A 24467-nucleotide genomic window follows, 5' to 3' on the forward strand; every position below is an offset into this window, starting at 1 on the left:
CTTTAGAATTATGTGGACATTTTTCCGTAAGTCTGATGGTAAGTCCCCAGTCTTATTAATTCAACACACCAAATGGCCGGAGCGAGCGAGGTGGCGCAGTGGTTGGCACACTGGAATCGCATTCTGACGGATAACGGTTCAAATCGTCCCCACGTAGATTACCTGTGATTTCCCTAAATCGGTCCAGGCAAATACCAAGATGGTTTCTTTTGAATGAGCATGGCCTATTTCCTTCCCCACTCATGCAACAATCCGAGCTTGCGCCCAGTCTCTAACGACCTCGTTGTCGACGAGACATTAAACCCCAATATACACCTTCCTTCCACGGCCGGCATCTTGTAAACCACTCACCAAAGGTGTTCTGATAGTGGCGTTCTCCTTCAGAATTGTTTGCCTACACGAACGTCTGCAACATATCTTTATACTTTTCGTAACTTTTCTGTGGGTCGTTTAGCGTGGGGTTGTGCCAGAGCTCCGCCTTTTTCACATTACTGCGAAACGCAAGAATATGTCAGCACTAAATTGCTCATCTACAGAACCAAGAGACAATTTGCACCTTCACTGTCGTCTCTTGTACGTCATTCTTCATTTTCCTTAAGAACATACGAACACGCCTGTAGTAAACCGCTCCTTCTCTGTCTCTCAGCTGATCGATTTTGCCACAGCGTAAGGCAACAGTTTAAGCTCGAAAAATATACGTGCAGTGATACGCCACGACAAACAGTTCGTTAGTAACTACAGCAATCTCGCTTCTCTGTGTCGCGGAATCAAGAGAGTGTACCACACCTGGATCTGGTGATGGATACTGCAATTTCTGCTTTAAATCCACCAGTTTTTTCCATTACCAAAGCTACATTTGTGGGCGGGTGCGTTGTGCTGATTGAAATGAATATTTTTTTTCTTTTGCAATTCTGGTTTCTTCTCAAGTAATTTTTCATCCGTTTGGCCCATGACAACTACCCTGCTAACTAAACAGATTAGAGTTAGCGATTCCCATCCGCTGCTTGCATTACTACACAGTTTCTGTTACAGAACAGTAAATCCATATGTCACAGTTACACACCACGGAAATTTAGTCCCTGGATACCACTGTGAAACTCAAACAAACCTAAGTCATACAGCTATTGCCAAAGTCATAGTAGTGTCTCACTGTGACCAGCCACGTAATTCTACAAATGGCTAAACGAGAGGTGTAGTGGACTAACGGGAAATCACTTCTAGAAGTGTATGAGAAACTCTGTTCTTCAGATTCCAAGGAAGGGGGAAAGGGGAGGGGTTTCATCCCTCTTGGCCGCCCTCCCCAATGTTTTAAAAATAATAAAGCTGCATATAAATACGTTTCAATATCCTCTTATGGTCAGCGTTCAGCAATTACTGCACCCATCCTGCAAAAAGCTTTTTCATGTTTAACCCATCGTATAAAATGTACCTTTCTGCCGGCCGAGGTGGCCGAGCGGTTCTAGGCGCTTCAGTCTGGAACCGCGCGACCGCTACGGTCGCAGGTTCGAATCCTGCCTCGGGCGTGGATGTGTGTGATGTCCTTAGGTTAGTTAGGTTTAAGTAGTTCTAAGTTCTAGGGGACTGATGACCTCAGAAGTTAAGTCGCATAGTGCTCTGAGCCATTTGAACCATTTTTTGGTACCTTTCTCTTCCTTCTGTTATTTTTGTTTGTTTAGCGCATCAACGTCTCGATTATCAAGGGCCTTCCCAAATACTAAACATATGAATATGGTTAAAATTTATATCATGCTGGTATGTGAAAAGCTAGGTAAATTCACATTTACTCTCTCCTATTCTCTTTCACATAAGCACAGAGCCATTCTTAATGGTATAAAACTAGAAGTTAGTCATACAGTACGTCTTAAGAAACACTACTAAAACATGAATACCATACCATAAAAACCAGGAACATCGTAGTTTGGAAAGGGTGGTTCGCTGACATTTACTTTCGGAATTGGCATATTTCTGATACCATATCCTATCCATTTCTTTCCACATCAACGCTTTCATAAACATTCCACAGTGAGAACATTGAGAAGGAAGATAATGCGTATTTGTTTGTCGTCGATATGGGGGCTGTGGTTTATCGAACAGTTCACATTTCGCTTACTTGTCTGAGACTCTACGGCACAGAGTGAAGATGGAACGCCGAGATACGTTATCGGCGACTGTAGTTTCGACAGATTTAGTGACATACAAAAGGACTGCATCGAATTTGATAACATGGAAGGTATGCCAGCCGTACTGCCGCTAGCCTGGCGTTTGAGGTTCATCACTGAGTTCAGTTCTCATCTACATCGATACTCTGCAAGCCACCATGCGGTGCATGGCGGAGAGTACCCGGTACCACCACTAGTCATTTCCTTTCCTGTTCTACTCGCAAATAGAGTGACAGAAAAAACAACTGTCTGTATGCCTCCGTATCGGGTCTAGTTTTTCGTATATTATTTTCGTGGTCCTTACGTCGATGTATGCTGGCGGCAGTAGAATCGTTAGCAGTCAGCTTCAAATCCCAGTTTTCTACATTTTCTCAATAGTATTTCTCGAAAAGAACGTCGCTTCCCTCCAGGGATTCCTATTTGAGTTCCCAAAGCATCTCCGTAACATTTACATGCACACCGAAGCGCGAAAGAAACTGGCATAGGCGTGGGCAGGTTATCAAGATTGAAGTGAGTTTGAACGTGGTGCTACAGTTGGTACACGGGCGATGGGACACAACATCTCCGAAGTAACGTGGAAGCGGGCATTTTCCCTTGCGACCATTTCACGAGTGTACCGTGAATATTAGGAATTTGGCAAAACATCAAATCTCCGACATCGCTGCGGTCGGAAGAAGTTTCTGCAAGAATGGCACCAATGACGACTGAAGAGAATCGTTCAAAGTGACAGTTGTGCAAATATTCCGCAGATTGCTGCAGATTTCAATGCTGCGCCATCAACAAGTGTCATCGTGCGAATCATTCAACGAAACATCATCGATTTGGGCTTTTGCAGCCGTAGGCCCATTTGTGTACGCTTGATGGCTGCACGACACAAAGGTGTACACCTGTCTTGGACCCGTCAACACGGAAATCGGACTGTTGATGACTGGAAACATCGTGCCTGGTCGGACAAGTCTCGTTTCAAATTGTATTGAGCAGATGGATGTGTACGGGTATAGAGGTAACCTCATGAACCCATGGACCCTGCATGCCAGCAGGGGACTGTTCAGGCTGGTGGCGGCTCTGTACTGGTCTGGGGCGTGTGAAATTGGAGTGATAAGTCTAGATACGACTCTGACAGGTGACACGTACGAAAGCATCCTGTCTGACTACCTGCATCCATTCATGTCCATTGTGCTTTCCGACAGACTTGGGAAATTCCAGCAGGACAATGCGACACCCCACACATCCAGAATTGCTACGGAGTGGCTCCAGGCACACTCATCCGATTTTAAACACTTCCGCTGGCCACCAAACTCCCCAGACATGAACAATATTCTGCATACCTGAGATGCCTTGCAACGAGCTGTTCAGAAGATATCTCCACTCCTCGTACTCTTACGGATTTACGGAGAGCCCTGCAGGATTCATGGTGTCAATGCCCTCCAGCACCGCATTATCGACTCCATGCCACGTCGTGTTGCGGCGCTTCTGCGTGCTCGCCGGGGCCCTAAACGATATTAGGCAGATGTACTTTTTTTTTTTTTTTGCTCTTCAGTGTAGGTCGAACCTACCGGTAACAAATCTTGCAGGCCCCCTCTGAACTGCTTCGATGTCTTCTTTCAATTCGACCTGGTACGGATCCCAAAGACTTGAGTAGTAATCACGAGCAGGTCGCACCAGCGTCCTATATGAGGTCTCCTTTACAGGTGAACCAATGTTCCCTCAAATTCTCCCAATAAATCACCATCGACCGTTCGCCTTCCCTACCACATTTCCCACACTCTCGTTCCATCTCATATCGCTCCGCAAAGTTACACACATATATTCAAACGATTTGATTGTGTTGGAATGTGATTATTAAACGTCACTTGTCGCAACCGCTGCGCTGTACAACTGTGTTTTACGTCGCTGACGTTTATATTCACGATTTCACATTACAGTACATGCACTTTTTATTCTCTGTGAAGAAACAGCATCGGTCTTAATTGTTTCGCTGTTATTCTGACGTGAAGTTGGCTACTGCGTTAACCATTCAAATGGCGACACCACGTTAAGTCACGCTTGTTCTTTCCCTGACCCCGATACTGTTTCAATTTCCTCCGCAGAAAGATAACTATAAGCGCGGGTCCACTGCGTGTTTGTTTCAATTCCATTATTTCCAGAATGAATCTTTCACACTGTAGAAGTGTGTGCTATGTTTTGAAACTTCCAGGAAAATCATTGATTACATTTTTTGTAATATGGAATGAAAACCAAAAACGTCGAAAGTCGAAAACAGTGGGAGAGGGGAGCACCGATAAGTCTCTGACCACTACCTCCAACAAGTCCGCCCCCGGTAGCTGAGTGGTTGCCGGCACGGTAAGCTCAGCGTGTTCGGGCAGAGGGTTAGCTGCCCTCTGTAATAAAAAAAAATTTAAAAAAAACTGAGTTAATCGAGCAACAACGAACTTAAAACTGATGTATTACAACGTCCGCCCCGAGCAGATGCAACGAACAAATGCGAACAAAATGAGATTTAAAAAGTGGTCGGCTCGACAGACTGTCAATCCTAAGGGCCCGGGTTCGATTCCCGCCTGGGTCGAAGATTTTCTCCGCTCAGGGACTGGGTGTTGTGTTGTCCTAATCATCATCATTTCATCCCCATTGACGCGCAAGTCGCCGAAGTGGCGTCAAATCGAAAGACTTGCACCAGGCGAGCGGTCTATCCGACGGGAGGCCCTCGTCACACGACATTATTATCTCCATCAAAAGGTGATGGCCAGTTATGCTGGAAGAGGTGATGCTGTCTGTTCACGTTTGTCTAATCACAGCAATAGCAGAAACAACAGCTAGCTGTTTCCGTTCTGGATACATTCACATTATGAGCGTTAATGTGCATTACTATTTGCTTGGCAGGTTGATAATAGTCTCATCACTTTTCCGCGCAATCGCGCAGGTAGTTTAGGATACTGTGTCGCGTACGGTAAACACGCCACACAGAGAAACATTGTAAACAATGAAAACTATTGCGTTACCAACTGCAAGTGCCCTCCGCAGCTGAATACTGTCACCTGGGAGTGGCGGAGCGCCATGACAGCGGGGCACAGGAAGCGTGACAAGAGCTCATTTGTGATTGGTTGTTGCTTTGGAAACTGTTCTGTAAATAACTAGCTGTAAATTAAGTTTGTTACTACGATCCAGCTATAGGGTACCCCCGTCAGTAAAACGGCTCTTTCTACGACGTAGCCAAGAGGAATCAATATGCGTTTGAAATCGCTGCGAGAAGGTTTTCTTTCTACGGTAATTTTACACACGCACGCAGCCAAGCAGTGTTGTGTAGTGGTGCGAATGACGCAACTGTTGGAGTGAGGAAGAAAGGCCTCGAGAATTTCCGCAGATGACAGCATAACTCCCACACAGGGTCCGCCGTGGGGTCCCAGGCAGCAGACCACTTTCACTCTCTCCAGGGCCGTAATAAGGAACACTTGAGAGCAGGCTCAAACCGGCCAGTGCAGCCAGCCTTGTCGTCCAGATCCACTTCCTTGACAGATGTGTAACAGTAAGCGACACTCAACTTCCCACCCGCCTCCGTAGCCTGGGGTTCCTAATGCACGGTATAGTGTTCTTTGGCCGGGAAGTAGTACGGTCGAAAACTGGTCTAACAAAAGTTTTTGTCGCCATCCTGCAGACATTTAGAGATAGTGTGAGTGTACCTTAAGTAGGCTCACCCCAATTCCACACTTCTCAGCAGTGCCCCATTAAGTGAGAGGTGGGAGCAAGTAAGACTATGAAACTAGGTTCCCTCCTGGATGCTATTCGAGAATAGTGGGCTTTCATTTATATCAACATATACGAGGTTTGTTCAAGAAATACGGCAACATTTCAAATTTCGCGCCAATGATGTGTTAGAGCGAAATGCAGTTGGCATCCCTGCACACGTTGTGTTTGATGTGCAACTGCCGGAAGTTTCATTGTTGTATGTCTGCCAGTTATTGTTCAGTACTGAGTAGAACGTTGTCTCTCACAGTTTACGAATTTCGAGATGGCAGAGTTAGAAGAGTAACCCATCTGCACTAAATTTTGCGTAAAACTCAAAAAAACCTTTACAGGGACACACCAAATAAAGCACAAAGCCTGCGATGAAGAGTGCGTAAGCCATACTCGATGTTACGAGAGGTTCATACAATTTAAAAATGGCCAGACGGAAGTTAAAGATGACTCTCCTTCAGGACACCCTTTGACGTCTACCGACGACTCTCATCTCGGGAACGTCAGCGAAATAGTGGGTGCCAATCGAAGACTGACTGTCCGAGAGATAGCAGAAGAATGTAACATTTCAGTTGGATCACTTCATGTAATCCAGATACACCATCTTGGACTGCATCGTGTTGCCGCCAAGTTCGTCCCACGCTCATGAATCAAGACTAAAAAGACCTTCGCCTCGGAATCTCTGAAGAGCTTTTGGATCGCGCAAACGAGAACGAGATGTTCCTTAGAGAATCATAACTGGTGATGATGAGACGTGGGTCTACGGTTATGACGTTGAGACCAAGGTTCAATCTTCACAGTGGGTCGGCAAAAAGTTGTCTAAGACCAAAAAAAGCTCGTAAAATGTCAAAGCCATGCTGATAGTTTTCTTTGACTTTGAAGGATTAGGTCATCATGAATTCATATCACAGGGACAAATTGTTAATCGATGGTACTATTGGGACATGTTGCGACGCCACCTGCAAGAAAATGTGAGAAGAAAACGGCCTAAAATGTGGTGAGACAATTCAGGGCTCTTCCATCACGGTAACGCATCAGCATATTCATCCCTGTTTGGGCGTGACTACTGCACAAAAAATGAAATCGCTGTGCTGCCTTATTCTCCTCTCCAGACCCGGCCCCTCCGGACTTTTTTTATTTTATTTCTCAAGTTGAAAACCCCGTTGAGAGGACGATGACTTGTAACCATAGACGACATAAAAGAAAATTAGCAGACGGCGCTCCGCGCGATCCAGCAAGAGGCGTACCAAGTCTGCTTCCGGAAGTGGAAACGGCGTTGTGAGCGCTGTATCAACTGTGAATGAGAGTTATTTCGAAGGAGACCATGCACAATAAGTAAAAGGTAAGCGTAGAACAATTTTGTGGACAAAGTTCCGAAATTTTTTGAACAGATCTCGTACATTAATATTCTGTAAGCAATTGTACAGTAAATCGTGGAGGGTACATCGCACCAATTTTATCAATTTTTTTGCTAGTTCATTCAGCTCTTGAGCAAGGGAAAAATGACTCTCTCTATATTTCTAAAGGGTCCTAATCTCTCTTATCTCATTCTAATTATCGCTACGCAATCTATACATTGGCGGCAGCGTGATGTTCGCACAGTCTTATTCGAATACAAGTTCTCCTAATATACCAAATAAGGTTTTCGCAAGAACTACGTTATCTTTCTGCCAAGGATTTTCGAAGTTCAAGCACTTATGTTACATTTTCGTATGGCTTATACTGACCTGTTATGGTATAACCAGAGCTTCTCTAAACTCGTTCCATGTCTGTTTTCATCTGTCCTTAATAAGAACGCCAACACTGAATAAGTATTGTAGAATTGGTCGCATTAGCATAATGTATACCTTTAAAGATGCATCTCATTTTCACACAATCCTTCCAACAAATCTTGAGTCTTTCATTGATCGTCTCTGGTATAGGGTTTTACCTGATTGTTTTGTTTCGAATATGGTCTCTCTTTCTGCCTAGACTCTCACGCTTTACAAAAGTCAACAACAAAATATCATATTTAGCGAAGAGAACATTTGAATGCTAGCAAAGGAATTAACAGTTCGTAATTAAATGACTGAGATTATGATGTAACATGACAGCATTGTTACAGATTACATCACGAACACACTTTTGGTCACTTCTTGAGCAGATACCTATAGTATGTCTCTTGGTCAGCAATTAGTTCAGAGCCGTATTCCTTTGCTGCATTCCGGGACTGTGTTTCGCTCTTTATTTCCAACTATACCGAACTAATGCCGTGCCTTTACACACCAAAGGATTTCACCAATGCACATGTTGTGGTTTTTAGTACGGTAACTCGTCTGATGTAGCTATCCACGCTAGCTTGACAACCTTCGCCCATTTGAATATGCTCACCGTAGTCTAGTCTTGGTCTCATTCTACACCCCTCTCTTCTTTAGACACTTTTCCCCATTATTAAATTGAAGATACCTTCTTGTTTCCGGTGCTGAGTCCTTAACTGAGGTCGGACGTGTTGGCCGTGCGGTTCTAGGCGCTACAGTCTGGAACCGCGCGACCGGTACGGTCGCAGATTCGAATCCTGCCTCGGGCATGGATGTGTGTGATGTCCTTAGGTTAGTTAGGTTTAAGTAGTTCTAAGTTCTAGGGGACTGATGACCACTGCAGTTAAGTCCCATAGTGCTCAGAGCCATTTTTTAACCTTAACTGAGCTGTTCTCTTAGTCACGTTGTACCATAAATTTATTCTCTCTCCAGTTCGATTCAGTACCTTCTTTTTAGTCATTAGATCCACCATCGAATCTTTACCATCGTCACATTTAAAAAACTTCTATTCTCTTGTTGTCTGAACTGTTTATCATACAAGTTTCACTCCCTGCTGAAGGGCACACTCCAGGCAAACACCTTCAGAAAAAACTTCCCAACATTTAAATTTATATTGAATGTTAAATCATTTCAATTGGTGAATGTAGACTTTCCTGGCGTATTCTACAGGGGAAAAGCTCTCGACTTGAAGTAGCAGCGTTAACATACTGCGACGTTTCGACGAGTTTCACACTGCCGAAACGTCACGGTATCTTAACGCTGCCACCCGGCTGTAAACCCAAGAGCTTTTCATCAAATTTTTCTTTCTCCGATACACTTTTCCTGCTGTTGCCAATCTGCATTTTATATCCTGGGCGTGTGTTGTCCGGGGTAAGTTAAGATTAAGTAGTGTGTAGGTTTAAGGATCGATGACCTCAGCACTTTGGTCCCATAAGACCTTACCACCTTTTGAGTCATGTTACTACGCAATTATCAAAGTTCATCTACTACTTCAGTGTCTCAATCCCTAATCCAGTTCCTCAGTCGCCTGATTTAATTCGACTACATTCCATTACGCTTGTTATACTTTAGTAAACGCTCATTTTATAACCTTCTTTTCAAGATACTATCCGTCACGTTCAACTACTCTTCGAAGCCCTTTACTTCTCACACACAATTACAATGCCATCGCCAAACTCTAAGTTTTTATTTCTTCTTCCTGAATTCTAGTTCGTCCTCCAAATTTTTCTTTGGGTTCTTTTACTGTTTGCTCAATGTATGGGTCGAGTACCATCGCGGATAGGCTGCAACTGTCTCACTTCTCAACTGTTGCTTCCCTTTCCTGTCCTTGGACTCTTATATCTGCAGTCTTGGTCTCTCTAAAAGCTGTATACAACCTCTCGCTCCGGGTATTTTATCTATGCTACCTCTAGGTTTTCAAATTTAAGCTTTTTCTAAGTCTACAAATTCTACAGACTTAGCTAAGGCCGGTATTCCACTACTAAACTTACTTTCACAGATTCTTTGTCAAATAAAATTTGGTAGTGTAATAAGAAAATTTTGTCAAAGTTACGCCTTGGTCAAATTTTCTTTGATCTAATATAGCTTTTCGTCTTAGATTTGATCAAAGACGGTTCGTCTTCTGCTTACTGCATGGAGAAATGTAACCGCTTGGTGGTGCAGCTGTCTGCCGTTTAATGAAGTGTTTAGAAATGTGAACTAGGCTGCAAAGTCCATGAGCACACGTGACGTTGGTGCTTGCAGAGTGAAGGAACTATGACAAAATAGTTGATGACAGCGTAATATCCTCTTTTACGCCACGTCGAAGATCTTTGATCTTTGTCAAAGAAATATAATGAATATTTGACCACGTTTCTTTGTCGAAGAGAATTTGATAGTGTAATACCGGCCTAAAGTAAGTCCCACGGTCCTATTGCCGCGTGTGTTCCTACATATTTTCGGGGACTTGTAACTAATCTTGCCCGAGGTCGGCTTGTACTTGTTTTTCCATTGTTCTGTACATAATTTGTGTCATTATTTTGCAACCTGCTAGCACTTGCTTTCTCTGGAGTTAACATTATTACATTCTTCTAGAAGTCTGATGGTGTTTCATATACATTGTTTATCCGGTGGAATACTTCTGCCGCGGCTGGCTTTCCCAAGAATCAGAACAATTGAGGGATGTCTTCTACTCCAGGTGCCTTGTTTCGACTTTGATCTTACAGTGCTCTGTCAAATTCTTCTCGCAGATTTTATCTCCAAATTCATCTTCATTTATTTTCTCTCCCATTTCTTTAACACTGTCTTCAAGAGCGTTTCTCCCCTATATAACCCTTCTAAATATTTCTTCCTCTTTTCACGTCTCTCTCCTTTGCCTGCTACTGGTTTACCATCCGATCTCTTAATATTCATACAGTTGTTTCGCTTTTCTCGAAAGGCCACTTTAATCTTCCTATGGGCGGTATCTATCTTTCTCCTTGTTATACATGCATCTACAGCCTTGCATTTGCCCTCTGGCGCCTCCTGCTTAGCCCCTTTGCGATTTCTGCCACTTTAATTTTTTAGACTCTTTATTCCCTTCTATCTGCTTCTATCGCGTCATGTCTATATTTTCTCATTTCGTCAATTAAATTCTACTATTTCATCTCTCAGAGCTAACTATTCATCTTCTACTGGATTCCGTTCCCCCCATATCAGCCAAACTTTGCGTAATTCTCACCCTCAAACTCTTAATCTCTGGTTCTTTCAACTAATCCAGGTCCCATCTGCTTCAATTTTGGCCTCTTTGCAATTTCTTCAGTTTTAATCTACAGTTCATAACCAATAAATTGTGATCGTAGTCGAAATCTGCAAATGGAAATGCCTTACAGTTTCAAATCAGATTTCGATATCTCTGTCTATAATCAGTCTTAAACCTTACAGCCTCCCGAGGTGTCTTCAAGATGTACAGCCTTCTTATATGGTGCTTAAATCACGTGTTAGGAATGATTTAAGTTATTTATGTGAAATTCTACCATGCGGCTTACTCTTTCACTCCTTTCCCTTAGTCCATAGTCTCGTACTATTTTTCCTTCTATTCCTTTTCCCACTTTCGAATTCCAGTCCCCCATTACAAATTTTCTTCTCCCTAAACTATCGGAATAATTTCTTTTATCTCATCATACATGCTTTCGATCTATTTATCTGCGGAGTTAGCTGGTATGTAAACTTGGTACTATTGTGGTGGGTGTTGGCTTCGTGTCTATCTTGGCTATGACAATGCGTGCACTAAGCTGTTCTTAGTAACTTAGCCGCATTCCTATTTCTTTATTCAGCATTACATTTACTCCTGTATTACCTCAATCAGAATTCATATTTATAACCTGCACTCACCTGACCAGAAGTCCTGCCACCGGACTTCACACTAAATCCCACTATACCTAATTTCAACCTATACATTTCCCTTTTTAAATTCTCCAACCTACCTGACCAATTAAAGGATCTAACACTTATGCTCCAACCCGTAGAATGCCTGTTTTGTTCCTCCTGATGACAATATTCTCTTAAGAAGTCTCCAAGCGAAGATCCCAATGTGGGACTGTTTTACCTCTGGAATATTTTACCCAAGAGGATAGCATGATAATTTAATCATACATAAGAACTGCATGCCATCGGGAAAAATAACTTTCCGAGTTTACCCCTGCTTTAAGCCGTTCGCAGTACCAGCAGGGTAACCACGTTGGCTGATGTGACAAGGCTATGTCAGTCTATCATCCAGACTGCTGCCTCTCCAACCAATGAAAAAGCTGCTGCCTCTCCAACCACTGAAAAAGCTGCTGCCCCCTTCAGAAATCGCATGTTTGTCTGCCTCTCCAAGGATATCGCTCTACTGCGGTTGCCCCTTAGTACGACTATCTACACTGAAGTGACAAAAGTCATGGCCTGACCCCTAACATAGTTTCTGACCTCCTTTTGCCCGGCAACAACTCGACGTGGCACGGACTCAACATGCCGTTGGAAGTCTCCAGCGGGAATATTGAGCCATGCTCCCTTTATAGCAGTCCATAACTACGAAGTGTTGCCGGTACAGGATTTTGTGCAAGAACTGACATCTTGATTATGTCTCTTGATTGATTGATCGATGGTATTCATGTCGGGTGATCTGAGTGGCCAGATCATTTGCTCGAACTGTTCCATCGTTGACTGGGAACATGAAGTCTACGAATGGCTGCAAATGGTCTCCAAGTAGCAGAATATAACCACTTTCAGTCCATGCTCGGTTTAGTTGGACCGGACGATCCACTCCATTCCATGTAGGCGCACCATTATGGAGCCATCATCACCAGCTTACACAGTGCTTTGATGACAACTTGGGTCCATGGCTTCGTGGGGTTTGCGCCACACTCTAACCCTACAATCAGCTCTTACCAATTGAAACCGGGACTCAAATGATCAAGCCACGGTTTCCCAGTCGTCTAGGATCCAACAGATATGGTCGCGAGACCAGGAGAGGCGCTGCAGGAGATGTCGTACTGTTAGCAAAGGCACTTGCGTCGGTCGTTTGCTGCCATAGTCCATTAACGCCAAATTTCGCCATATTGTCCTAACGGACACGTTCGTCATACGTCCCATATTGCTTTCTGTGGTTATTTCACGCAGTGTTGCTTGTCTGCTAGCATTGACAACTCTACACAAACTTCGTTGCTCTCGGTCGTTAAGTAAAGGCCGTCGGCCACTGCGTTATCCCAAGGTATATAGAAAAAAAGCAGGTAGACCATTCCGGTCCCAAGCGAGTAAAAAACTCCCAGACGCCCTTGCGCGTCTTGACGTCACGGAAAGGACGCTGCAGTACTGTGCATTCAGTGGAACACGGAAGTGGTAGTGTACATCCAATAAAAGTAATTTGTTTTGAGACAGTCATGAGCAAGGGTAACTGTAAATGTGCCGTGGCACATTGCATTAATACTGCTCGAACGACGACGGACGTTATTTATCACGTTCTTCCCAAGGACGAGCACTTGCAACGTTAATGAATAGTTCGATGCAAACGCAAGGACAAAGTGAATGTGAAAACTGCACGTGTGTGTTCAGCTCACTTTCGGCCTGAAGATTATGAATGGGATCTGAGAAATGAGCTTCTAGGGCTACCTTCAAGAAAGAAGTTATTACCAACAGCAATCCCCTGCATAAACATTCCGAACTGGCATGGAGAAGAAATTGAGGAAAGCGGTGATGCAAACGAAAGGGTAAGACATCTGTACATACATAACACTTTAAATAATTGAAACTGAAAAATTACCGTAATACAAACGAATTCACACAAATGCAACGCTTTTTGACGAATTACTATATTGATTTACGGGAGTGAATGACTCGCTATATTGTACAGGCAATAAATAATGTTGCTCAGATGTATTTTCTTTTCCTCCTGGATATAATAGCTTCATTTTTCGTAGAAATAGCCGTTATTTTTACGTATTCTCGATATGTTAACTATTTTAAAGCCAGTATATAGTTCAAATGACGAAATCAGCATATTTCGTGTAATTTGTTCAGATTTACTTTGTAAGAATAGCTGATACTGACCAGTTGACTTCGTAGCGTAGTGGTATGGTTTCTGACTCCCATGTTGGAGGTTATGGGTTCGTATACCAGTATTTCCTCTATTTTTAGTGAGAAATTAATGCAGTTGCATAGTACTTAGTAAAAAAGTTTAGGAATAGTAGGCCTACTCGGTAAATAATTTTAGGAATAGGAATAATAAAATTAAAATTAAATTCATTCCTTAGGGATCCGGAAGTCGTGCACAACGCTGTGGAGCAAGAAGTTTGCAAAAGCGACCTTTGACGACTTTAGAAACTGTCACAAAAAAGTCGACCGAGCCACATGTACAGATTGCGTTCATGAACTCACTGAAGTAGTGAATAAGGATTTGGAAATTAAGGAACCGAGAGCCGAGACTGAACTTTCAAAAAAACTGAATGCACAGAAAGAAGCGGCACTAAAAAAAAGTGATGCAGCCTTACGAAGTAAAACGAACGATCTCCGTCGTGTTCTTTCGTTGAAGCGGGCAGAAAAGTCATCTGACGCGAAAGAAAAAGTCACATTGCACAAAAGTGTAAATAGTGTATTGTCAAAGTGTTTTACACCGGGGCAAATAAGATGCCTATTAAACGAAAATAAAAGGGTAAAGTGGAATTCAGAGGACATTGCCCATGCATTGACTTTAAGAGCTCTGTCACCTAAATCATACACTTATTTGCAAAAGCGAAAAATTCCTTTGCTGTGCAGGGCAACCCTTCAGAAATGGACGAAGGAATTTAAATGCAGACCGGGCATTCTTGAAGATATCCTGTGTTTATTGAAAGCCAAGTCACACACTTTTACTACTCAAGAGAGACTAGCAGTTCTGACATTTGACGAAATGTATGTTGATGGACGCATATGCTACGATTCGTCTGAAGACTTAGTAGTCTGACCACATTCCAATGTACAAGTTTGCATGATACGTGGGTTGTGTAAGCAGTGGAAACAACCAGTTTACTATGATTTCGACACTGTGATGACTAGTAATTTGCTTCAGAGCATCATTAAGGCAGTTGCGGAATCAGGAATCAGTGTTGTTACTATGACGTGTGATATGGGCGGAGAAAATATAAAAGTTTGGAAGGAATTGTCTGTCGATACAGAGAGAACTTATTTCGTAAATCCAGCAGACGACACCAGGAATGTATGGGTTTTCTTCGATGTACCACATCTGTTAAAGTTATTACGGAACCAATTCTTGGATACAGGCATTACGCTACCTGATGGATCCAAAATATCTAAGGCAGCTATACAGGAACTTTTAAAGCATCAAAAGAGTGACTTAACGATAACACACCACATTACTGAAGCGCACTTAAACGTAACTGGACGAGCAAGGCGGAATGTACGGATGGGAGCGCGCCTATTTTCACGACGAACAGCTCAGGCTTTGAAGTATGTTCTTCATAAAGACGTTGGAAGTAATTTTATTGAACTCTTTAACGACGTCTTTGCTGGCTTGAACTCTAAGAGTTCCAAAAGATGAATGGTCACTCCTGCGTAGTGGGTTTGGAATGAATCTCACAATTCAAGAAAATGGTTTGAAGAGATTTTTAAATATCTGTTCCGCAATGCGCGTTGGTGACAAAGAAAGAATGTTGCCTTTCCAAAAAGGTTTCATAACTTCAATAAAATCTCTCTTTGGTCTTTTCGAAAGACTGAAATGTATGAAAGTTAGCTATATATTAACTTGTAGGCTGAATCAAGATTGCCTGGAAAACTTTTTTTCTAGGGTACGAGGATTAGGTATATTTTATAACAATCCTAAACCTTTTGAAGCAAGGTACAGAATTGGTCTCCTTATACTGACAGGTAATGCAAGTGATATTTCTTTCTCTGGGAGTACGCCAGTTACTAAAGAATTAAACACAGAGTCTTCCCAGTGTGACGTCGGCCCTAAGTTTCATTACCAGTGAGCTCTGTGTAAATGTTGTTGACGAAGCGCCGCTACGAGAAATCCCAGAAACTATGAATGTGGAAGAAAATTTACTGACAGATGTGGTAAAAATGGGGAATGACTCTGTAATCTCACATGTTCTTCCAGATGCGGTAAAATACATTGCAGGCTATATTGCATTTAAGTGCCACAACATGGATAAATCACTAGGCTTTCAGCAGCAAAAAGTGAAGGAGATCATGTTGCAGACTGGATATCAATTATATCTCGTGGTGGTCTTTACACTCCAACGCCAGCATGGGAAAACAGAGTGTTGCAGTTTGAAGAAGAATTTGCTGCTTTTCACGGAAATGGAGTGTGTAAACAAAAAAATGCCGTAAAGTCTCTGTGCTCTATTTTAAAACAAAAGTTTCCTGAGGTTCACGAAGCAGTTATTACTCTTTACGTAAAAACGAGAATATTTATAAGGATTAGGCATCTCAATCAAGAAGCAAAGTTGGAAGCAATGAAGAAATGTGCCGCAAAGAGGAAGCAGTTATGGATTGCATCGTCGTCTGGTAAACGGCAGTAGAAACAGACTACAGTAACATGTTTTCGAACCCTACCTTTGTCCCGTGTGTGACCTGCTCCCTTTGTGTCTGTGCCACTGATTGAACTTTCTTCGAGAACTTCTAACCTAGAAAATCGCTCACTCCACACCACACACCGTCCGCTACTACTGTGTGTGGTGGACGACAGATCTATCAAGTAGATGCCGCCGCCTCTCCACTCCATGATGCAAGTCTGCGATTCTGCAGCCTATACGGACGCAGAAACATCTGAGCCTCTGATTCAGACTTTCCACTTGGATCTGTACCAAAGAGCCGCCTTCGGTTTTGTAACGATCAGAAAGACTACAGAATGAGGAGATCATAGAATTGTACTGGCCCTGACGAATGGACAGAAGAAAACAGAGGAAATATGGCCAAAGGCTACAGGCAGTGTGTCACCACAAACAGTGTGGAAGAAATTACTGGAACCTTGGCTGATATTTTGAGTTGCCATGCGCAGTATACCGCTGACACCTTACCACAGAAAACAGAGGCATAGAGACAGCGTCAACTGGGATATGGAGTGGTGTTCAGCGACGAGTCCAGCTTCTGTCTGTGGCGGTCAGATCGACGCAAACAGGTCCGTAGACCACCTGGTGAAAGGTCACAAGAAGCAGAGATTCTCTCGAGACACATCCCCATCCATAATGTTATCGGGATCAACTGGACATGATAACATGACTGATGTTAATGGTAGGCTGAATGCTCGTCAGTATGTGCCAAGGATAGTCAACCCTGTAGCCACGCCCTCATGACCACGGTACCAAATAGAATATCCTAGAAGGCTAATGGACGATCCCACACTGTAGTTTACACCGTAATTGCCTTGAGGAATGTACAGATCCTCGCCTAGCCTCCCAATCACCAGATTTATCACTCGCGATTGGACGACGTATGTTTTCATATCAGATTTCAGCAATCTGCTTCAGGCATGGCAAGAAATTCCTCAAGGTGACATTCGAAGACTATTTTTTCACATCCCACACCAAATACAGTTTCGAATCATCGAATACCCACTGTGCGGTGAACACATCTCACAATGGTTGATGAAATATCGAACTCGTGTTTCAAGGTATAACACTTTCCATTTTCAATAACACTTTCCATTTTCAATAACACTTTCCATTTTCATCAGTGTACTCATATGTCATTTCCTTCACATTCGTAGTCACTAAACCGCGTAATTAAAAAAAAACACTTAAAATGCATTTGGAATATTCGATTTTAGCTCTGAACGTCTGTAGTAGAGAGAACATTAAGTAGTGATAGAGGAAGAAGGAGCGGAGCTGCGTTGTTCAACTATTCTTATAGCTCTTGTTACGAAGTAAAGATAAAAACTAAAATCAGCAAGTGGAAGTAGCGGGCTGCGACAGGAATATAGTTATAAGACGTTTCAATGCAGTGGCTATAACAAACGATGAATTATTGTGCAAAAACAGATTTAGACCAGACTTCACCTCTCATACCAGTGCTAAAGGAGCTATACACCGAACAAAGAACTCAGCGACCATGAACAAAACAATGCACGAAGAACATGTGCTTCACTCTTCAGCGTGTATGAAAATAGACACCACAACTTAAAACGTTATTCACCCCTACACATTTCAATGCAAGAATACGAATAAACACGGAATATCCCAGAAGAAGCTGAAAGTAGGCACCAGGACTGTACATTTTCTAACGATATCACTGTAGATTGCACATTAACGGTGTTTGAGGGATAGTAGCGCCTTTAATGGTAAACATACTTAGAAAGTGGAAGAGTTCAAATGGTTCAAATGGCTCTGAGCACTATGGGACTTAACATCTATGGTCATCACTCCCCTAGAACTTAGAACTACTTAAACCTAACTAACCTAAGGACAGCACACAACACCCAGTGGAAGAGTGAAAATAGTTTTATCTGTTGGGGTATCAAAACTTCCGAGAGAAAACCACAGACGTTCTACGTCATTGTTGGAAGATGTAATCGGCGGCCGGAGAATATAGTATGGTGTCCGCAACCAACGCTAGTCGGTACTTTCTCCCCGAGACGATGAAAGGTAGCAAGGATGTACATAAATGGCAGGTGTACGGGTATAAAGAACAATTCAGTTTGTACAATATCAGTTCATTTTTAACGTAACGTAGTGAACAACGTCAAGGGAACAAATGTCAAAAGAATACGAAGGAAAAAAATGGCTGAGAACTTGCTGCGTCAACATATCTTCTCAACAACTTCCACATACCGATGAATACCGAGTAAGACCAACAGTTTGGTTTAGGACGAAGTCATTAGGACAGTCAAAATAAGAAACCCAGTGTTAGAATTTTCACATGAGCTACAAAACAATTCCCAAAACGTACGTAATGTTCCCCATTGTTCCACGTCGCATTTGCGTACTTCACCCACTCTCTGCATTTTCAAAGTTATCTCTTTGCGGTAAACCAGTTTCGTGGTTATCACATTGGCGCGGCATAAATTGACAGAGTAAATACTTTAAGAAAGAAATGAGAAAATTAGGTTTAGCGGCTGAGCGCTAAATCTGTTAGGCCACAATTCAGCGGCAAAAAGGGTGAGGGACATGGTATGTGGAGAATTGGTGAAATCTGGAGAGAACTGGGAATGGCCTCGTTGAAACAATAATTACGGCATTCGCCTGAGGTGATTCGGGGAGAGCATGGGATATCTAAATCGGGGGGGGGGGGGGGGGGGGCACCGATTGGCGCGAATACGCCGCCTATCACTGCAGATGGAAAGAAAAATACACTGACTGACGCAAAAACATAATACTTCAATTTGTTTCTAAAAAAAATATTTTTAATTTATTCTAAATTCCAGCAACTTTTACGATACTAATATACTATTTTATGATAAAATATTTTGATATGGTCCCACCTATGTGTCTGACAATGAAAAAACCAACGATTATAAACATATTACGCCTGAAAATTGGGAAATTGATGTAAATTCTGAGGGAGATCATGAAGGTAATGCATCCCTGCTTTGTATTTCTATACTTCACAGACCTCTCTTCGTACAGTATCTTCAAAACCGCATATTACCTCCTCTTGCACTATCAATGGCATCCAACCTTACAGGCATGTTCCAGATTTATGGTGTTCTAGAAGAAACCTCTCCCATTCCTCAAGGAGCGCCCCCCGTAGGTCCTGTAGGGTCTCTGAATAGTGCTGACGGGCCCTTCTCTCCAGGTAGTCCCATAGATCATCAAAAGGATTCAAATCAGGGATTCACGAAGGCGAAGTCTTAGTATGAACTACGTTCATCCAAGGATTCTTGCTCAATGCTCACAATATGTTGCCACGAACTGTAAAGCTTTAGTGTAAAACTATCACCAATAAATGGAGGGAAAGGCACAAAACGCTCCAAAGGGGTTTCTTGCGCATATCGATGTGTTGTAAGGCTCGTATGTTCCACGAAGACCAAATCCAACCTTGCAGTACTACTGATTCCTGCCCACGCCATCACAGACCCACAGTGAGAAGACGTCCTGGTTGAGAATTTGCAAGGCAAATAGCTTTCCCCAGGGTTTTTCCAAACCCTATATCTAACATCAGGTGTTCACAGGCCAAATCACGCGACTCATCGGTGAACTCCACGAGCTGTCATTGTTGCGCTATCCAGCCGCGATATTCGCTTGTGAAATTCAGTCGTCCTCTGCGAAGCTTTCTGGTGAGTTCTGGATCCGTAACATATCTTCTGACTTGAAAATTGCCTTCTTCCACTCTTCTTCGGACGATTTCGTGCTTCAAGCGGTGGCGGTGTGACGGTTGTGGAGAACTTGAAATCGTAAGAGGTAGTCATCTCTTGCCGATGTTATTCTTCTCTGACCTGATCCTGATTTTCTTGTATAGCCAGCAGTTTCCATGTACCTTTTTACGACTTGTAAATCGTGGAAAGTGTAGTTCTCAACATTTCTGCAATGTAATGCATATTGCAACCATCTCTCACCACAACAGCAGCTTTTGCAGTAACGTCCCCGCTTAATGGCATGTTTACTACAGAAAGCTGATTAATCACAGAAAAATCATAAAAATACACATGACTTAAAGAGGGATAACACAAGGTACAAAAATGAGTGCTACAAGAGCGAGAAAACCTTATTGCCTCACATCCAGTGATAAGTTCTTTTTTTCATGTTGCGAAAAGACATTAAGGCTAGTGAAATAATCTTCAGACATTTCAGTGTTAGCTCACAAAGCGAAGTCCATAACATACCAATAATATATCCTACCTAGAAATAAAGGATAAAGGGCTATACTTTGATTAAATAGGTAATTACACATCATTTATTATGGGTGGCGTTTTTAGTGCCAGTCAACGCAAATAAATAAGACTCCTTTGCAAATTATAACAAAATAGACGAAAGAAGGAAAGAACTGATCAAACAAACAAACAAAACAAACAAACTGCCAAGTTTCTAGTTCTGCAGCAATAAATACGTTCAGTATGTACATGAGAGGCAAACAAAAGACGCTGTTCACGATCTACAGCTGTACGAAATATTTCGAAATTTATTCGCTGACTGCGAATTCCATGATTTCAGCTGTATTATGTGGTTATGGCGACCGTTCACGATAAGCGGCAAATTCGGGTCCGAGTTCCGGTCCGGCACAAATTTTTACCTAATACAGCTGATGCCATGGAATTCACAGTGAGCGAATAAATTTCAGAGTATTTCGTACAGGTGTGGCTCGTCAGTAGTGTCTGTTCTTTCAAACATGCATGCAATTATTATAAGCCTGTACGGGCACACGACGGTAACAACACTGACCTCGGTTCTTCGTTGTCTCATTCTCCCTGTTGTGGGAATCCAAATAATGTTGGGAGTATTAGATGACGAATGCAGGGGAGGATGTAGAAAGTATGACATACATTGAAGCGCCAAAGAAAATGGTATAGGCAAGCGTATTCAAATACAGAGATACGTAAACAAGCAGAATACGGTGCTGCGGTCGGCAACGCCTATATAAGACAACTAGTGTCTGTCGCAGTTGGTTAGGTCGGCTACTGCTGCTACAATGGCAGTTTATCAAGATTTAAGTGAGTTTGAACGTGGTGTTATAGTCGTCGCCCATAGCGATGGCACACAGCTTCTAGGTAGCGATGAAGTGGGGATTTTCCCGTACGACCATTTCATGAATGTACCGTCAGTACCACGAATCCGGTAAAGCGTCAAGTCTCCGACTTCGCTGCGGCCGGAAAAAGATCCTGCAATAACAGGACCAACGACAACTGAAAAGAATCGTTTAACGTGACAGAAGTGCAAGCTTTCTGCAAATTGCTGCAGACTGCTGCAGATTTCAAGGCTGGGCCATCAACAACTGTCAGCGTGCGAAGCATTCAACAAAACACCATCGATATGGGCTTTCGGAGCTGAAGGTCCAGTCATGTTTTCTTGATGACAGCACGACACAAAGCTTTACGCCTCACCTGGGCCCGTCAACACCGACAATGGACTGCTGAAGACAGGAAACATGTTGCCTGGTCGGACGAGTCTCGTTTCAAATTGTATCGAGCGCATGGATGCGTACGGGTATGGAGACAACCTCGTGAATCCATGAATGTGCATATGAGCAGGGGACTGTTCTAGTTGGTGGAGTCTCTGTAATGGTGTGGGGCGTACGCAGTTTGAGTGATATGGGACCCGTGTGATAAGTCTAGATAAGACTCTTGACAAGTGATACGTACGTAAGCATTCTGTCTGACCACCTGTATGCATTCATAACCATTGTGCATTCCGACGGGCTTGGGCGATTCCAGCATGACAATGCAACACCCCACATGTCCAGAATTGCTACAGAATGGTTCCAGGAACACTCATCTGAGTTTAAGCACTTCCGCTGGACCCCAAAATCCCCAAGACATGAACATTATTGAGCATATCGGAGATGCCTTGCGATGTGCTATTCAGAAGAGATCTCCACCCTCTCGTACTCTTACGGATTTATAGACAGCGCTGCAGGATTCATGGCGTCAGTTCCCTCCAGCACTACTTCAGGCATTAGTCTAGTCCATGCCACGTCTTGTTGCGGCACTTCTGCGTGCTCGTGGGGGCCCTACAGGATATTAGGCAGGTGTATCAATTTATTTAGCTCTTCAATATGTGAAGGTTTGGCTTGACGCGGGGAGCGTGCAATGGATAGCCCAAATGGTTAAGGCTACCGCTCGCGATAAACGGGAAATCCAGATTTGAGTCACGGTCGGGCACAATTTTCATATCTACCTACTGGGTAATTCAGTAGAAGATCCATAACTAATATAGAGAAATTCGCAGTCAGCGAATAAATTTCGAAAAATACAATCAAGGCACGCTACGTAAGTCATTATAGTAACTCGAGTTCCCGATCTAATTCTGAAGGGAGACTGTTGCCTAAACAACCATTTGTGGCTCCAGTTAGTGAAAATTGACTTGACTGACGTGTGCTGACGCGTACCTTGATCTATTTTGTGTATACTGCCACACACTTGACGCACGCGGGTGCGTGTGTTTGTGTGTGTGGGGAGGATGGGAGGAGGGGGCCGCACCGCACGAGCACTGCAGATGTGCGCTCTCGGCTCCCCACTCTAGCAGAAAGGCGGTGGGGCGGGCGGAGCGGCGCATGCGCACTCCCGGGGCCGCAGCTTCAACAACAGTCACAGCGTGGCCAGGCGGCCGGTCGGCGGCAACCCAGCGCGGACCAAGTGGACTAACCACAGCTGCGCTCTGGACCAGCCGTTCTGTGGGTGAGTACGGCGCTCAGCCGCTATCCTGTAGCGGACGCAGGCGCGGTGCAAAACGCCGCATATGTGCTGTCACTTCACTTGTTCTCATTTAACTGATACAGATAAAGCCATAGGTCGCTATCGTCATTAGGTCACCTATACTGCTCAGTACAGACATCAACTAATTTTCGGGAAAATTATAGTAAAAGTTTCGACGCCAATTCATCAGGCCGCTTGCGCTGTAACAAATGCAATGAGTCGGTAGCATACTGGGTAAGAGCATCGTCTCGAATTTTTGCGCCCGCGTTCAAATCCAGTCTCATGTATCTTTCTTATTTTTTGTTGTTGCGTAAGTATGTGACAATATTTTTTTGGGGACATTGTAAAATGCAATGTAATTATTAAGAAAAGAAGTAAGCATTTCAAATCTTATTAAAAATAAATTTTATCGTCACGATTCTTATATAATGTTATGACATTACCAGTATTTGAAAATGGAAAAAAGTGTCAATTATAGCATTTCAATCAACTAATTCAACTGACCTATCTTATGTAATGTTATAATCTTGACAGTAATTGAAGATTAAAAATGTATCAATTATAGTATTTCAATTTTGCTTTGATTCTCACTTTCATATTTCACGAGAAGCAGTACATTCCCCACGGCGGTATCTGTCGCAAAAACATTCAATGCACACAGCGACAGTGTCGTTTTCTTTAGTGTGATGTCATTAGCAAAAGTACCAACGTCAACGTTGCTAAATGCGTCGCGATCTGTCGATAATTTCGTAGAAACCACGCATATCGAAGCATTTTCTCGAAATCCTGGAACAAGCAACTGGTGATGGATCAAGGACTGTTTTTAACTGCGTCACTTCTACTTGTGATTTCTCTTTACTGTGCGAGGAATGTGTGTGTGAAATCTTATGGGACTTAACTGCTAACGGCATCAGTCCCTAAGATTACACACTACTTAACCTAAACTATCCTAAGGACAAACAAACACACACACACACACACACACACACACACACACACACACACACCCGAGGGAGGACTCGAACCTCCGCCGGGATCAGCCGCACAGTCCATGACTGACTGTGCGAGGAGATCCGGGCACTTCTGTAATCCGAGAATGTAATTGTTCATCTGTTGGTAAAAGTATATGTCGCAGGATTGCCAGAGCAGCGTACACTAAGGCGAAATTACTTTTAATAAACACGTCGGTAATCCAGTTTCATTGACAAACAACCCATTTTATAAGGAAATCGAAATACTCGGGTTTATATGTTTTTCATTCTGAATTACTGTTAATAATCCATGATGATATAAGGTTTGTTATGATGAACTCTATTTCAATAACTTATGTCCTTTGTCAATGATTCCGATGTATTTCACGATGGCCGGCCCTTGGTGGCCGAGCGGTTCTAGGCGCTTCTGTCTGGAAACGCGCGACCGCTACGGTAGCAGGTTCGAATCTTGCCTCGGGCATGGATATGTGTGATGTCCTTAGGTTAGTTAGGTTTAAGTAGTTCTAAGTTC

At 43.1% G+C, this 24467-nt stretch overlaps 2 protein-coding genes across 2 annotated transcripts in view; one reads left to right on the forward strand and one right to left on the reverse strand.

Moving 5' to 3' along the window:
- LOC126198691 (centrosomal protein of 135 kDa) overlaps positions 1–24467 on the reverse strand; it is a 407813-nt gene that overhangs the window by 91341 nt on the left and 292005 nt on the right. The window lies entirely within an intron of this gene.
- Positions 22857–24467, forward strand: part of LOC126198692 (uncharacterized) — a 124058-nt gene continuing 122447 nt past the window's right edge. The window contains exon 1 of the mRNA XM_049935188.1: positions 22857–22946. The gene's annotated coding sequence lies outside the window, so the exon portion shown is untranslated. The remainder of the gene's footprint in view (positions 22947–24467) is intronic.

Source organism: Schistocerca nitens, chromosome 8 (genome assembly GCF_023898315.1).
Source record: "Schistocerca nitens isolate TAMUIC-IGC-003100 chromosome 8, iqSchNite1.1, whole genome shotgun sequence".
Taxonomy (NCBI): domain Eukaryota; kingdom Metazoa; phylum Arthropoda; class Insecta; order Orthoptera; family Acrididae; genus Schistocerca; species Schistocerca nitens.